The sequence below is a fragment of the Podarcis tiliguerta genome (assembly GCF_965153285.1).
Source record: "Podarcis tiliguerta genome assembly, chromosome: 1".
Lineage (NCBI taxonomy): Eukaryota > Metazoa > Chordata > Lepidosauria > Squamata > Lacertidae > Podarcis > Podarcis tiliguerta.
The window spans coordinates 18,684,765-18,699,566 of record NC_139534.1 but is presented as its reverse complement, the minus strand read 5'-3'; positions in this window follow the sequence as shown (position 1 = coordinate 18,699,566).

Here is a 14,802-nt window from a genome sequence, read left to right as displayed (position 1 = left end):
CTTGAAATTACAGGACACAGGCCACTGTAATCAGTCCTGATTCAAATAAATGAGCTTTGCACATGGATCTTATAGCAATTCTTCACCCCCATTCCTTTTTACATCCAGGCTAAAAATAAATAAATGCCATAGATAACTTCTGTTGTTTGTACTCATTCAATTTTTAAAACATATTTTGCAAATTCATTTGGTGTAAAGGGGAAGAAAAGGCACTGTGTTTCCTTTTGGGACAAACTAGATAGTGTCATACCAGTGGATTGTGAATTATGCAGTGAGGAGGGGGCACGGATGAGGAAGACTTCACAGAAAGTAGTCAGAGCTATCAACTATGTTAATTTTCAGGGCATTTTGAAATGTATTCTTTGTGCCACTTGCCAATACATTTAAACCCTAAGAATGTTGCGAAATTGTGTGTTTCTGCTAAACTCCCATTGTAGAATGGCCAACCAAGCTCCACATCAGGCTTGGCAGTTCACTATGAATCCTTATTATCTCCCTCTTTTGCTCTTAGCAAATGTTGCCTAAGTCTTGTAATTACCTCAGTCTGAATGTGAATTTGACCAGCTCGTAATTGCATGTCAAGACCCCGAGACCTCCCCTTATGTTGAATAATAACACGTGGAGACAGTATTTTAGGTTAATGGGCAAATTTAGGCCACAACTTTATTGGTTACAGAATGTGAGCGGTATTGGCCTAGGCATTGGGATTGGACCGACTATATCTGACTCCTGCCCACCATGGCGGTTGTTATGTACTGAAGTTCTCACCCTGGGCCAGCAGGGGGATACTGTAGATAGTTATGCAAATGAAGGATCGAAAGTGACGTTCAGTGATTGGATAGTTTGTATGCAAATGAAGGATTGAAAGTGACGTTCAGTGATTGGATAGTTTTAGAAAGTTGCAACAGTTACCTTGTTCTGGAGCTCTGTATAAGCAGGCTGACTGAACTCCTCAGTTCAGTCTATTCTGGCCTTTGAATAAACAAGAGCTGTTTGAAGAATCACTGTGTCGTCTGATATGTTCGCCCACAACTTAACATAGGTAGTCCAGGATGGATCAACCACCAATAGGGGGAGCCCTGTTGATGCACATCAACTAAGAGCTCCCCCAGAGTCCCCTATGAAGTTGTGGCATGGCCCTAGCCCCTACCTGGGCTTTGGACAATATCCACACTCCCGGATCCCTTTAATGGAATACCCTTAAAATGGAGGAGCAGGTGATGGCCACACCTCCCCTCACCTGAATGGAATGAGAGGGGAAATCCCCCTGCAGCGTGACTGCTTAAAAGTGCTAAGCCATGCCCCCTGACCAACCGGATTGGCTGGCTGGGGGCCATGATGCAGCAAGGGTCTCCCTAGTGATGTGGGGTCTTAGCTCAGCCCCCACTGTGTGCAGGAGGCCACGTGGCCTGCCCACAACACCCTCCCATCAGGAAGTGGAGCGGCCTTCTCATACATGAAGAAAAAGAAGAGGAGTTTGGATTTGATATCCTACTTTATCACAACCCGAAGGAGTCTCAAAGCGGCTAACATTCTCCTTTCCCTTCCTCCCCCACAACAAACACTCCGTGAGGTGAGTGGGGCTGAGAGACTTCAGAGAAGTGTGACTGGCCCAAGGTCACCCAGCAGCTGCATGCGGAGGAGGGGAGACGCAAACTTGGTTCCCCAGATTACGAGTCTACCGCTCTTAGCCACTACACCACACTGACTCCGCATGACATTTTGCTCTAGAATCAACAGAGAATGGGTACTTTGTCTCCCGCCCTATGTAGTTCTCACACAATCTAGTTCCCTTTCATATTTTTTTGTCCACAAAAAGAGCTTCTTGGGAAACTAATTTCATTCTGGAAAAGAAAAGCTCATTGTGGGTTTATTCTGCATTACCTTGCATTGTGTCCATCTGAAAGCTGCCCTTTGTGCAGAAAGAGGTAGGTGCCTTTTATATTTCTGTTCAGCCACATAAGTAATGTAAGTGGATGATTTCAGCAGACTTACTCTGAGTACGACTAGTGTTGGCTATCGCCCAATCAGCTGTAGAAACCTGATGCTCACATTTGTGCTATTTTTCAGCCGACAACTTTCATAGCATAAATAGCATGAGATTATTTGCAACTCTTTATTTAATTCTACTGCCCTCTTGTCCTATGCTGGAGATTCAAGGCACTCTTTCAATTTAAAAATGCCTCTCCCCTCAAGACACGGAAACCCTCCCCCAAAACAGACACATTGTACGTATATATTCTGAAGATGCAAAACCCATTGAGTACCACGTCCCTCCATAACTCCAAATTGATAGAGACAATCACAGATTTACATGGGTCTGAAGCCCTTATCAGCTTTGGTTAATGACTGCCAAAACACTCAACTATGTCTGCATAAAGGAATGATTCATATATTTAACAAGACAACCAAAGTATTTTACAAACACAGCCCCCAGTTTAAGATGATTCTGGTTGTGCTAGGAAAAAAACAAATCAAGATTTGGTTTAAAATGTTTAGCATCCTGTAACTTTGTCCAGAACTATAGCCTTAAAAACAAAAGGGTGACCTTTCCCATGGAATGGCAAAAGGAAAGGATTAGCTAAAAATCCATGAAGATTCTTTGTTGCCTTAGGAGAGTTCATTGCTAATACATCCCAAAGACTGGTTTTTCCCAGCTACAAATTTGCACTGAATGAGAATGAGAATAAGGAAATGATATGTTTTGTGAACTAATGCACATAACTGAGTTTCCCTCCCCCCCCCAAAAAAAAAACTGCACAAAAATGACTTCACTGGCCCAGTAAGAGGCAATTGTGTAAACGGGATGATCCTGTAAAGAGAGTAGAAAATTAGTAAAATATCTATAATATGACTGAACCTGGGAGCTACACTGTATACCAAGTCTAGCAATCAGATTTCCTTGGTATTATATAAAAGGATCTGAAAACAAGAAAGAATATTGTAGCACTTTAAAAGACCACCAAATTTGTTATAGCATAAGCTTTTGTGTACTGTAGTTCACTTTTTCAGATCCATGGAACATTAGGCTCATTCAATTTATTTTATCTTATTTAAAAACAACAACCACCTTGATTTAATGTGTTGTGTTAAGGGCTTTTCCAGGCTCACTCAGGCTCCAAAGTGCCAGGAAATTGCAGCTGTTAAGGACCATGTCCTTTACAGATGTGGTTATTTAAGGTGATATTGACCTGCTATGGTCCTGTGGTTAGTTTCACAGGACCACCTTGGAGCTGGCTGGTTGCCAGTGGCAGAGGGATGGGCCTACATTTGTCCCAGGGGTGCCCAAACTTTTTTCAAATAGGGCCGGATTTGATGAAGTGAAAATGCGTGAAGGCTGACCAAAGTTGTTGAGCATTTTTTTAGGACTTAACCCCAGGACATATACTGCAACGGGGGCCGAATTAGGCCCCCCAAACGGACTTTGGACATCCCTGATACATGCTATGTGTAGCACTTTACAAGGGATGCGGGTGGCGCTGTGGATTAAGCCACAGAGCCTAGGACTTGGCGATCAGAAGGTCGGCGGTTCGAATCCCTGCGACGGGGTGAGCTCCCGTTGCTCGGTCCCTGCTCCTGCCAACCTAGCAGTTCAAAAGCACGTCAAAGGGCAAGTAGATAAATAGGTACCACTCCGGCGGGAAGGTAAACGGCATTTCCGTGCGCTGCTCTGGTTTGCCAGAAGCGGCTTAGTCATGCTAGCCACATGACCCGGAAGCTGTACACTGGCTCCCTCGGCCAGTAAAGCGAGGTGAGCGCCGCAACCCCAGAGTCGGCCACGACTGGACCTAATGGTCAGGGGTCCCTTTACCTTTACCTTACAGTGTGCCAGATTCGACTCACCACCCACTTTGCAATATATCAATGGGACGGTGTGGTTTTGGTAGTGAGAGGTCATTGGAGCAGACCTTTATGCTATGGGTGTTTTTGGAAGCACCTCCTCCCCCTGCCATGTTTCCCAGCATCCCTGCTTCATCTCTTTGATCTCTGTGCCATCAGTTTCTGAATACAAGTAACTACAGCCAGGGAACTAGTCTGGTTTTTGTCTTTGCTCAGCTACACTAATGAAGGGCTTTCTTTCTTTCTTTCTTTCTTTTTTTCTTTCTTCCCCCTTGATTTGACTGCAAAACACACCATACATTTAAAACACTTTGCTTCCCCCCAAATCCTGGGGACTGTGGTTTGTTAAGGGTGCTGGGAATTGTCGGTTTTGTAAAATTATTTATGGTGCAATCTTATATAGAAGGCATGTCCAAAGTCCTTTGGGGGGGGGCTAATCTGGCCTGCTGGTCGGTTTAATCTGGCCCCTGTGGCAGTTATTTCCTGGGGTAAAATCCCCCCAAAAGCTCAACAACTTCAAACCTAAGAAAAGCGCAACAATTTTGGGGTAAAATCAGGACTGGATTTAGATGAAGAGAGGCCCTAGGCTATTCCACTTGTGAGATTTTCTCCCAGGTAAGTGGGGTTAGGATTGCAGCCTTAGTTATGTAAATCCATTGATTTCAAGGAGTCTCCTTATGGGTATTGAGGCGTAATACTGCTGGTGTTCATATTATCTGCTAGAGCATTGGAAGGACGATGTCAATGGATGCATTACATCAGGCAACAAAATGAAATTGTATGTATGCTGGTTCTTTGTTGAAAGTGCTGTAAATGGGGGAAAACAATTCTCCTTTGTAGTGCAGAATAATTCAGTACTGTGGCAAGAGTTATTTAGACATGAGTATGATAGAGTTATCGGGACGCGGGTGGCGCTGTGGGTAAAAGCCTCAGCGCCTAGGGCTTGCCGATCGTCAGGTCGGCGGTTCGAATCCCTGCGGCGGGGTGCGCTCCCGTTGTTCGGTCCCAGCGCCTGCCAACCTAGCAGTTCGAAAGCACTCCCGGGTGCAAGTAGATAAATAGGGACCGCTTACTAGCGGGAAGGTAAACGGCGTTTCCGTGTGTGGCTCTGGCTCGCCAGAGCAGCGATGTCACGCTGGCCACGTGACCCAGAAGTGTCTGCGGACAGCGCTGGCCCCTGGCCTCTTGAGTGAGATGGACTCACAACCCTAGAGTCTATCAAGACTGGCCCGTACGGGCAGGGGTACCTTTACCTTTACCTTTATGATAGAGTTGCATTCTGGACAAAATATAACATTCATTGGAGAATTATTTTCAGGAGAAGACTAAAAGTAGTTTAAAAGACTCCATTTTTGTAAGCAGAGTCTGCACTGTAAGGCAGAGCCTATAACCCTAGAAGGGTTTATTTCTGTCGATGGGTCCATTGTGTGACACTGACCTTTTTCAAATGTTGCCCTTTTGCTCTTTGTCTAATGCCAGCTTAAGAATTTGCCCTCGGGCTGCAATTTGACTTCACCCAGTTTCCAAAACATAGGACTTTGTCACCAATGTACACTACTATTGTTAGATTACTGGAGGATAAAATTCTGTCAGCTAATCACAGTAATAAGATTATGGCTATGAGATAAGAGTGTCTAAGAACAGCAGCAGTAGAAGCAGCAGCGGCAGCAATAGATGAATTTTCATGTTTATTTCCATAGAAGAACCCAGTCCACATAAGGAAAATATTCTATGTCTTGGGGCACACAGAGACCTCTAGATTAGAATCTATAACATCTAGGTGGAGAAGATTATCCACTTCAATGTTAAGTACTTTTAGGTAGTGACGACTGAGTAGGATCTATGGAGGCAGTGATTTTTTTCTCGTCTTGCTTCTCACAATCAGCACTTTTTCTATTCTGCTGCAGTTTGGCTTCTGCTAAAATCAACTTTGTTCATCTCACTACCTGCAGTGGCCAAGACTAGTATAGTTAACATCATTTATGTAACATATTCAGACAGGGTGGGGTGGGGGTCGTACAGTAAAAAACTTCTTGTATTCATTTGCATGATTTCTATTCCTGATCTTAGGGAAATGTGCAGATTGCAGCAAATTCTCATTCTTGTTTGCTGACATCCCAAGAGATGAGGGAATTCCTTCAGATCAGAACCAATTCAGCATTCATGAGCTTGCTCAGCAAATCTTCTGAATAGTTGCTTACTAAGAGTTCTCTCCTGGCTTGTAAAGTTGGTGCACAAGTCTTGTTGCATTGCCCTTTGGGAATTGTAGTTTGGTTTCTCCTCGCATGGACCCAAGACATCACTTGTTGAGAAGATTCTGCTAGGCATTCAGTCTCTCCTTCACCTTGCAAAAGCAAACACTCATGAGAACAAAGAGGCTTTTAGATCTAGCGATGGGCCAATCTGTCATTTTTTCTTGTCTTAAATTCAGTTCACTCCATTTCCACAACAGTTTGTGATCCCCTCCCTCCAAAAAATATGTCCACGTCAAAATTTGTACACATTTTTGCTTGCATTTCTCTAAATATATGCTTTTTTTCAAACGGTCTCCTTGGTATAATGCATGTTCATATGCTATTTTCACCACAATATGCATTCCCAGTTTTATATGAATTATGTACACACTTTTTGGCTGGAAAACTTCATTGCAAAATTCAAAGAGGTGCACATAGCTGCATTTTGTTTTAAGTTTAGTAAGTGCAATTTAGATACGTAGGTTTACATTAAAATGCAGGCTAAATAATTTCTCCCCCACCCCTAATCTAGATGGATGGCATATAAAATGTTTGCAACTAGCTTTAATTTCTAAATCGATATTTGATATAAGGTCAAATGAAATGAGTATTGAACATCACACAAAAGATTCATGAAAAAGCCATCTCCTTTTATATCATATTCTCAGAGGAGTCATTATCTCTTTATGTTTAGTATGGCTTTGATATGTTTTTGATGAGCAAACTATCTAGTCATCAAATCGAATGGCATTTCAAGTAACTAGCAGTTGTAACAAAGGAAATCTAACAGGAATGACAAAGAAGGATAAAGTTATGGAAATGAATAGCTTTATTAAATACCAGTATAGTTTACAATCATAGGTTAATTCTATGTTAATATGGCAAACACGCACTGTACGCTTTATGTATGGCACTTTGTATCTTTAATCGATGTGTCCAATATATGGTAAAACTCTCTTGGGAATTAAAATAGGTTGAAAAGATTAAAGGGGGGGGGGCTTTAAAAAAATATTCAAGGGAATTGATTGACCCAAACAGAGAACATTAAAATCAAGCAAGAGATTTTTGTTTGGTTGATATAGTCATTTAGTTCACAACAATCAATGGGAGTTCGACTGAGAGTCAATAGCTCACATTAAAGCACTTATGGGCCTATATCTGGCCCTGGCTTTGTCGTTCTGGTAGTTTCACAGCAATTATCATGCCTTTTCATCCAGAGTAAAGGGTTGATATTTAAGAACTTCCATTTTGTGCCTAAAGGGTAGCTGTCTTTAGGTACCCGGTCTCTTGAAACTTCCTGCACATGCTCAGAATGTGGCTGAAGAAGAATTTCCGAGGAAAAGGTGCTTGTTTCATGAAGCCGTCAAACATAATGAGCTGTACAAATTTGTATACCAAATGAGGCAAATACAAGCTTTGGCACCATAATTACTTTTAAGTTCCTTTTATTCCAATGGCAAACAGTTATGTATGTAGGACTGCAGTTGTAGGTTTTTAAAGGTAAAGGGACCCCTGACCATTAGGTCCAGTCAAGGCCGACTCTGGGGTTGCGGCGCTCATCTCACTTTACTGGTCAAGGGAGCCAGAGTCCAGCTTCCGGGTCATGTAGCCAGCATGACTAAGCCGCTTCTGGCGAACCAGAGTAGCGCACGGAAACGCCGTTTACCTTCCCGCCAGAGCGGTACCTATTTATCTACTTGCACTTTGGCATGCTTTTGAACTGCTGGGTGGCCAGGAGCAGGGACCAAGCAACGGGAGCTCACCCCGTCGCGGGGATTCGAACCACTGACCTTCTGATTTTTCAAGTCCTAGGTTCTGTGGTTTAACCCGCAGCGCCACCTCTCTTGTAGGTTCTTAGGTCCCATTAAACTCAACTGATCGTAATTCTGAGTAGTTGTATACAGAATTGCACAGCACATGTTCCACTGAACCCATGGAACCTAAAAGAGGATACACAGTGTCATAATTGACTTTTTATGCTGAATTCAATTTTGTCTTAATCCTCCCAATAGAACTCGGGATGTTTGCTTTCCACAATACGTTGGCAAATTACTTATTTATAAACTTCATTTCATGCTGCAATCTTTTCAATAGTAACTCCATCAGTTTCCCCCCTGTAGACATAGCATACCATGTCTCCAAGCCTATATTTCATTTTTATCATTTCCACAATTTCCTCTGTGTGTGCAGTAGACTTATGAGATGACATCTAAGACCATGCCTGATTTTATAACTCTCTTAATACTGAGAGAACTGCCATGGTATAATGACATCTGCACCATAAATTTCCCCCTATTCATATATCTATTAAGTTGAAATTGGTGCAGATTTTACTTAAGAATGCACCTGACCTTTTTCTGCTTCCATGTACAACTTAAGTGGAACTGTCAGCTGGGGTTTAAGAAGACACAGACAGCACATAGACTGCCAAATATCTTTATGGGGTATGTCTGCAGAGAAGATGTAACATCATTACATCTGCAGGACACTAGCTGATAAAGCTGTTTATCTTAGAGCTGATTCTTGTTTCTTTAACCGATTCTTCACATATTGGAAGATCTACAAATAAGAGGACAATTTCCACTGTTTTTGCTAAACCACATTAACCTTGAACCGTCATTTGAATGGTATTAAAGAGTTCTACAATTCAACACATTCCCGTAGATCAGCCTTCACTAACTTTGGGTCCCTGGACGTTCTTGGGCCCTAGCTTCCATCATCCCTGATCATACTAGCCAAAAAAGATGGAGGTTGTTGTTCAACAACACCGGGGGACCCAAGATTGGGGAAGACTGCCATGATGTCAGGGAGCCATCAAGGAGAACAGGCCGTTCACAGATCAGAGTAGGAAAGTGAAACACTGGCCAACTTAGTTATTTTATTAAGGAAGCAGAACAGAGAACACATGGAGACATCTAAGGGTTGCTCCTGTCTAGATGAAGGAGTTGCCCAGACTGGCTTGCAACTCCCCCTTCATTCCCTAGCCCTCTGTATCAGGCCCCTCTCTCTGTTTACATGAGCCCCAAGGACCCTCTCTGTGGCTGCCTGGCTCTTTGCTCAGCAATATGCAGCAGATGTGTCGTTCTGGGAGGTGGGGGGACTTGCTGGTTGTCAGCAGAGAACCTGTTTGGGGTGGCTCTATGGGGGAGCTACCAAGCCTGATTTCTGTCCCTGCTCTGTGCTGGGGCACCTGCCTGTTTCCTCCTCTTCAACCTCCCAGCCTCCAGTACTTCCCTCCTCTGGGGTGTGGCCAGTTTCCCACCCCCAGGAGCCAGGATCCAATTCCTCTCCCTCTGTGCTTTCCCTGGGGAGCTCTTGGTCAGGCAGCTTCCACCACTCATCCAGCCAGTCCTTGACACATGATGATCTTACATGATCATTGTTTTGCACTCTGCAAAGCAAAGAGTGCTTATACAGAAAAGCAAGCTTCCCTATGCATGGGTTTTCCTGGTTATCCAGATCAGTCTAGGGATGGCAGTCTAGGGTCTTCAGATGCTGCTAGACTCCAAATTTCATCTGCCTCAGCCAGAATGACCAATAGTCGGGAATGGTAGGACTTGTAACCCAACAACTTCTGGAGGATATCCACAAGACTTGGAGACAGCCATGAGACTTCAAAGTCTGGACTTCAAAAATGGAATGATATCACATATTCCTTTGGCAACAGATGTGAAAGGAAGGAGACCATGTGACCCCCAAAAAATCACATGCATATCCAATGCACTTTCCCAAGGAGTGAGTTCCCCCTAACTAGTGTTTTTTTCCAAGGAAAGTTGTATAGTTTGGGTTGGATAGTAATTCAAACGGTGATGCATGGTTGTGAATAGCATTTGATTGCTTTGTTTAACTGGGCAAGTGTGAATTTATTAAAGGCTGAGGATGGGGGGATGCTAAAATCCCAGTTTATTTTTTTTCTGATAAAACAACTGATTAAATTCACTAAGATATGCAATACTAACATTTGTACTGTGTTACTGAGCTATACCCCCCACAACTGATGACAAGTGAAATGAGTGCACATATTTTCACATTTGAAATGCTGGATTGCATTGATCTAATCCATCATTAAAAAACACTTTGAAATGTATGAGCTTTGACTTCCTACTTAACATTTGGCAGTGCAGGAACATTCCTGTTCTGCCGTGCATCTTCAGCAATCATTTTTATCACAGGCAATTATTCTTACCAAACTGTAACATATTTAACTTGCATTTGCAGTTATATTGAATAGTTTACATACATCCCCTTTATCTAACAGAGAGATAGGAAACCCCTAAAACTTTTTTAAAAAATCTTTTAGGAGAAGTGGTAATGTGTACCAGGCAGTTGGTGCTAATAGGTACCTGGAGTACAGTTCCTAGACACTGGCCATGATCCACTGATTTCAAAATGCTTAGGAATTTTGAAGTCTGAAACCGATTGCAACCTTTGCCTTCAGTAAAAGAAAATTTCCAACGGAAATGGCAGCCAGTACTTTCACTCCCCCACGAAGAATGTGGCAAGCACATATGAGTGGAGTGCTAAAAATGCACACCATGTGTTACTCCTTGCATTTATTGAGTAAAGAATGAAAATGAAGCCAAATGGGCCCTATGCAATTCAGTTTTTCATTCATTACAAAGCAAATGCACGACCCCAATACCCAAGGCCCCATCTTCTGCACCAGTGCAATTTTTAAGTCAGAAAAGGATCCCCCTATTCTTCCTGATAGGGACACGGGTGGCGCTGTGGGTTAAAGCCTCAGTGCCTAGGACTTGCCGATCGAAAGGTCGGCGGTTCGAATCCCCGCGGCGGGGTGCGCTCCCGTTGTTCGGTCCCAGCGCCTGCCAACCTAGCAGTTCGAAAGCACCCTCGGGTGCAAGTAGATAAATAGGGACCGCTTACCAGCGGGAAGGTAAACGGCATTCCGTGTGCTGCGCTGGCTTGCCAGATGCAGCTTGTCACGCTGGCCACGTGACCCAGAAGTGTCTGCGGACAGCGCTGGCCCCCGGCCTCTTAAGTGAGATGGGCGCACAACCCTAGAGTCTGGCAAGACTGGCCTGTATGGGCAGGGGTACCTTTACCTTTACCTTTTTATTCTTCCTGATGAAACCGATTTGTTTTTTTTAAAAAAAGTGTTATGTGGAAAAAAATACAAGAGGGAGACATTGCACATACCTTTGTAAATCAAGAAAATCTTTAATTAAAATACATTAAAAAAGAAAAGAAAAGGAATAGAGAAGAGATGTCGAGCTAGGGCTCTATACCTGACTACGGATCCCACAGCTAGATTTGGTTCCATGAACTGTACAAGAATTTGGCTGCAGCCATGTGACGAGATAAATCCTTCTCTTACTTCTGAAAACTTCCCATGCTGCTCTTTAAACAAACAGGCAATCCAGTCCATTCCATGTTTGTCTTGTGAAATAAAATCACAAAGGGACCCGGAACTCCACAGACTGAGCTTAAACATGACTTGAAAGCTCCACCTCACGTTTTGTGTTCCAAACTGCTCCTTATTGAATCCATAATAATAAAAACAAAAACCTGGATGATTTTGATTACCCATGCCCCTCAAATAAGATATATCTCATTTACATATTATAATCACTGCAGCTCCCAGTATCCTGGCTACATTTAATAGGTATTCTGATAATGTAGATGGCGATTTGCATCAGTAGGTGTGATGGGGATGGCATGAAACAAACGGAAAAAGTTGAGCAAACCTGCAGCTAGCAAGCCTTCCTGAAGCTGCCGATGAAGGCCATGAGTATTGAGAAGGCAATGCTCATATTTCATTATTGCTGCATAAACCAAGCAGTGGCTCACATGTTACTTCCTTCTGCTTTGTGCAATTAATTGCTGTTAATTAATTGCTTGGCAGCCACAGGCACTGGGCCTGCAACCCTTTTTCTAGACAGAGCTGATGCAACACCAGTCGCTAGATGGTTAAATATTTTGTTTCTTCTCATTCAGAATTATATTTAAGATAACTTCCATGGCCACAGATGTTTTAGCTAAGGTGCTTCCAAGTAAGCGAAGACAAGCCAAAGGACAGAAGGTTATGCATAGTGAATCCAAGTCATATATAAGTGCTTTCTTTTACACTGCCAACAAGCCAGCTAAATGTTTTCCCCTTCCAAGAAACATAATATTTAGAAGAATTCCTTCCTTATCTAGAAAAGAAATAAAAATGGGCTAACAATTATGGTTCCCCATGCATAGAAAAACTGGTTCTTTATAAGGAAATTAACAACGTTGTTCTGATAAGCCAATGTTCTAAAGAAGGGGTGGGGAGTTAGCAGCCTTCCACATGTTGGATGACAACACACAGTATCCCTGACCATTGGTCAATGTGGCTAATGGGAGTTGGAATCCAATCTTCTCTTTGGCGATCACTTGTAGTCGAGTAAGATTGTCTTCCATGAACACGGTTTTAATAGTGAGTCCGTAAGTGACTGTGGAGGCCAGTTCTGGATCCACATGTCCTTCCACAGTGGGGACATAGGTTTCCGGGGGGGGGGGGGAGTTGATCACAGTGAGGGTTTGCCAAGTGTGCCTTCCTCTTAGCACATTTCTCCCTTTCATCCTGAGTTCGAGCATCTTGACAGCCCATGACACCTTTTGTTCATGTGTGTGCATGTATGTTTACGCCTCCCACCCCACAAATGTTGTTGTTGTTTAGTCGTTCAGTCGTGTCCGACTCTTCGTGACCCCATGGACCAGAGCACACCAGGCACTTCTGTCTTCCACTGCCACCCGCAGTTTGGTCAGATTCATGTTTGTAGCTTCGAGAATACTGTCTAACCATCTCGTCCTCTGTCGTCCTCTTCTCCTTGTGCCCTCCATCTTTCCCAACATCAGGGTCTTTTCCAGTGAGTCTTCTCTTCTCATGAGGTGGCCAAAGTATTGGAGCCTCCTCACAAATACGACAGGGTAACTCCTACAATGGCTATATTGTTCCAGCTATACAAAAAATGTCAATATCTATTATTTTTGTGACTCATATGGGCACACTGACATACTTTTAAAAGGCTATATTTGCAGGCAAACTCCACAGTGGCCTGCACAGCAATATTAAATGTACAACTCTTCGTTTCAGGCAAGAGGGTATGTTAATATGTGGATTTGTTAGTCTGCAAGAGATGTCTGTCAGACATTAAGCCTATCACAGTGTTTGTGTGAGAGAGAGCTGCTTGCAGCTGCTTGACCTCAATTCACATGCTGGGATGACAGGCTGAGATGAAACAGAAGAAACCCCCCAGGAGAAAAGAAAGAAAGAAAGCAAATCAAACTAAAAGATGGATTCATAAACAGAGCTAGACCCTCATCAGTCTTATAGATATGGAGAGTGAAAACTCATAGTCGGTGTTCATGGTTGCCTTTCTATGATAAAATAAAAACTCAAGGTAGCTTGCACATTGAAGAAGAAGAGAAAATATTACAAACATTACCTAATAAAACAAACAGCAGAAATACATCATCATAAAAAACCATAATGACAACAGGAGATAAATATGATCAAAGTCTCAGCTTAAAAAGAGGCCTGCTGGAATAAAAGCCATCTGGAAAGATGTTTGAGATGGAGACGGGAGAAGGGGAAGACTGATGAACTTCTATTGGGAGGCTATTCCATTGTTTAGGTACCACAGCTGGAATGGCCCCGTCTCTCTTGTCTACACAAGTAACACTCCTGTCAGCGAAGCAACAAGGAGGAAGTGTCCGATAATTGGACACAGATCCAGTAGCAGATGGTGAGGTGGAGTAGCGCTGCTTACCTGACCTCCTAGCAGGTGGGTCGCTGCTGCTTGCCAGGACGCAGGGTGGGAGGGGCAAAGCAGCACAGGGGTCAGCACTGTGCAAAGGCACTGGAAGAATTATCTCATTGGCTCCATCAGTGCATTTGCACAGTGCTGACCTCCTCCCTGTAAGCAGCAATGACTCACCTGTCGGGAGGTCAAGGAGACATTGTCTCCACACAGGGCTGTCTTAGGCATATGCGGCGCCGGGTGCAAAGATCCTCCGGCGCACCCCCCAGCCCAGTGCAACAAACCAGCCCAAGGAGTCAGCGTCGGCAACTGAGCAAAGTCAGGCGCCTTGTGGTGTGAGCAGCGTGCAATGGCCGGGCCTCTCCATGGCCCACGCCAATCCCAGGCATGCAGGAGGGTGGAGTTGGCTGGCCGCCTCAGCTCCTCACTGGCTCACTCACCCCCGAACTCACGGCACAGAGCTCCCACCACAAACTCCAACTGGTGGGCTCTTGTTAGGATATTTCCGTTCCACCTTAAAAGGGAGCAGGATGTTTGTGTCACAGCCTGTGAATTTCCTGTTTCACAGAATGTTTATGTTGTGTCTTTGCTTTCGTTTCTCTCTCTGCTGGAGACATTGAAGCAAGCAGTCATGTTTTTCTTTGTTCTGATCAACGCAGAAATAAACTTGTAAATAATGCTCTCCTGAGTACATCTTTCGCTGTGTGCATTATCTGCTGATAGAGCGTGCACGGCTCTGGAATTTGGCAAGCTATTTCTGGAGCTCGTGTCGCTAATTGCTGATACTGCGTGTCTACGGGAGATCGATGGACGTCCGGAGACGACGTGGAGTCATGATGGACTTTGTCTCCCTGGCAGTATCCCAACAGCTCTTCCCCGGACTCCAACTCTCAGGCCCCAGACTCTTGGCCTGGCACCCCTGAGAGCCTGGCGCCTGGGTGCCTTGCACCCCTGGCGCCTATGGTTAAGATGGCCCTGTC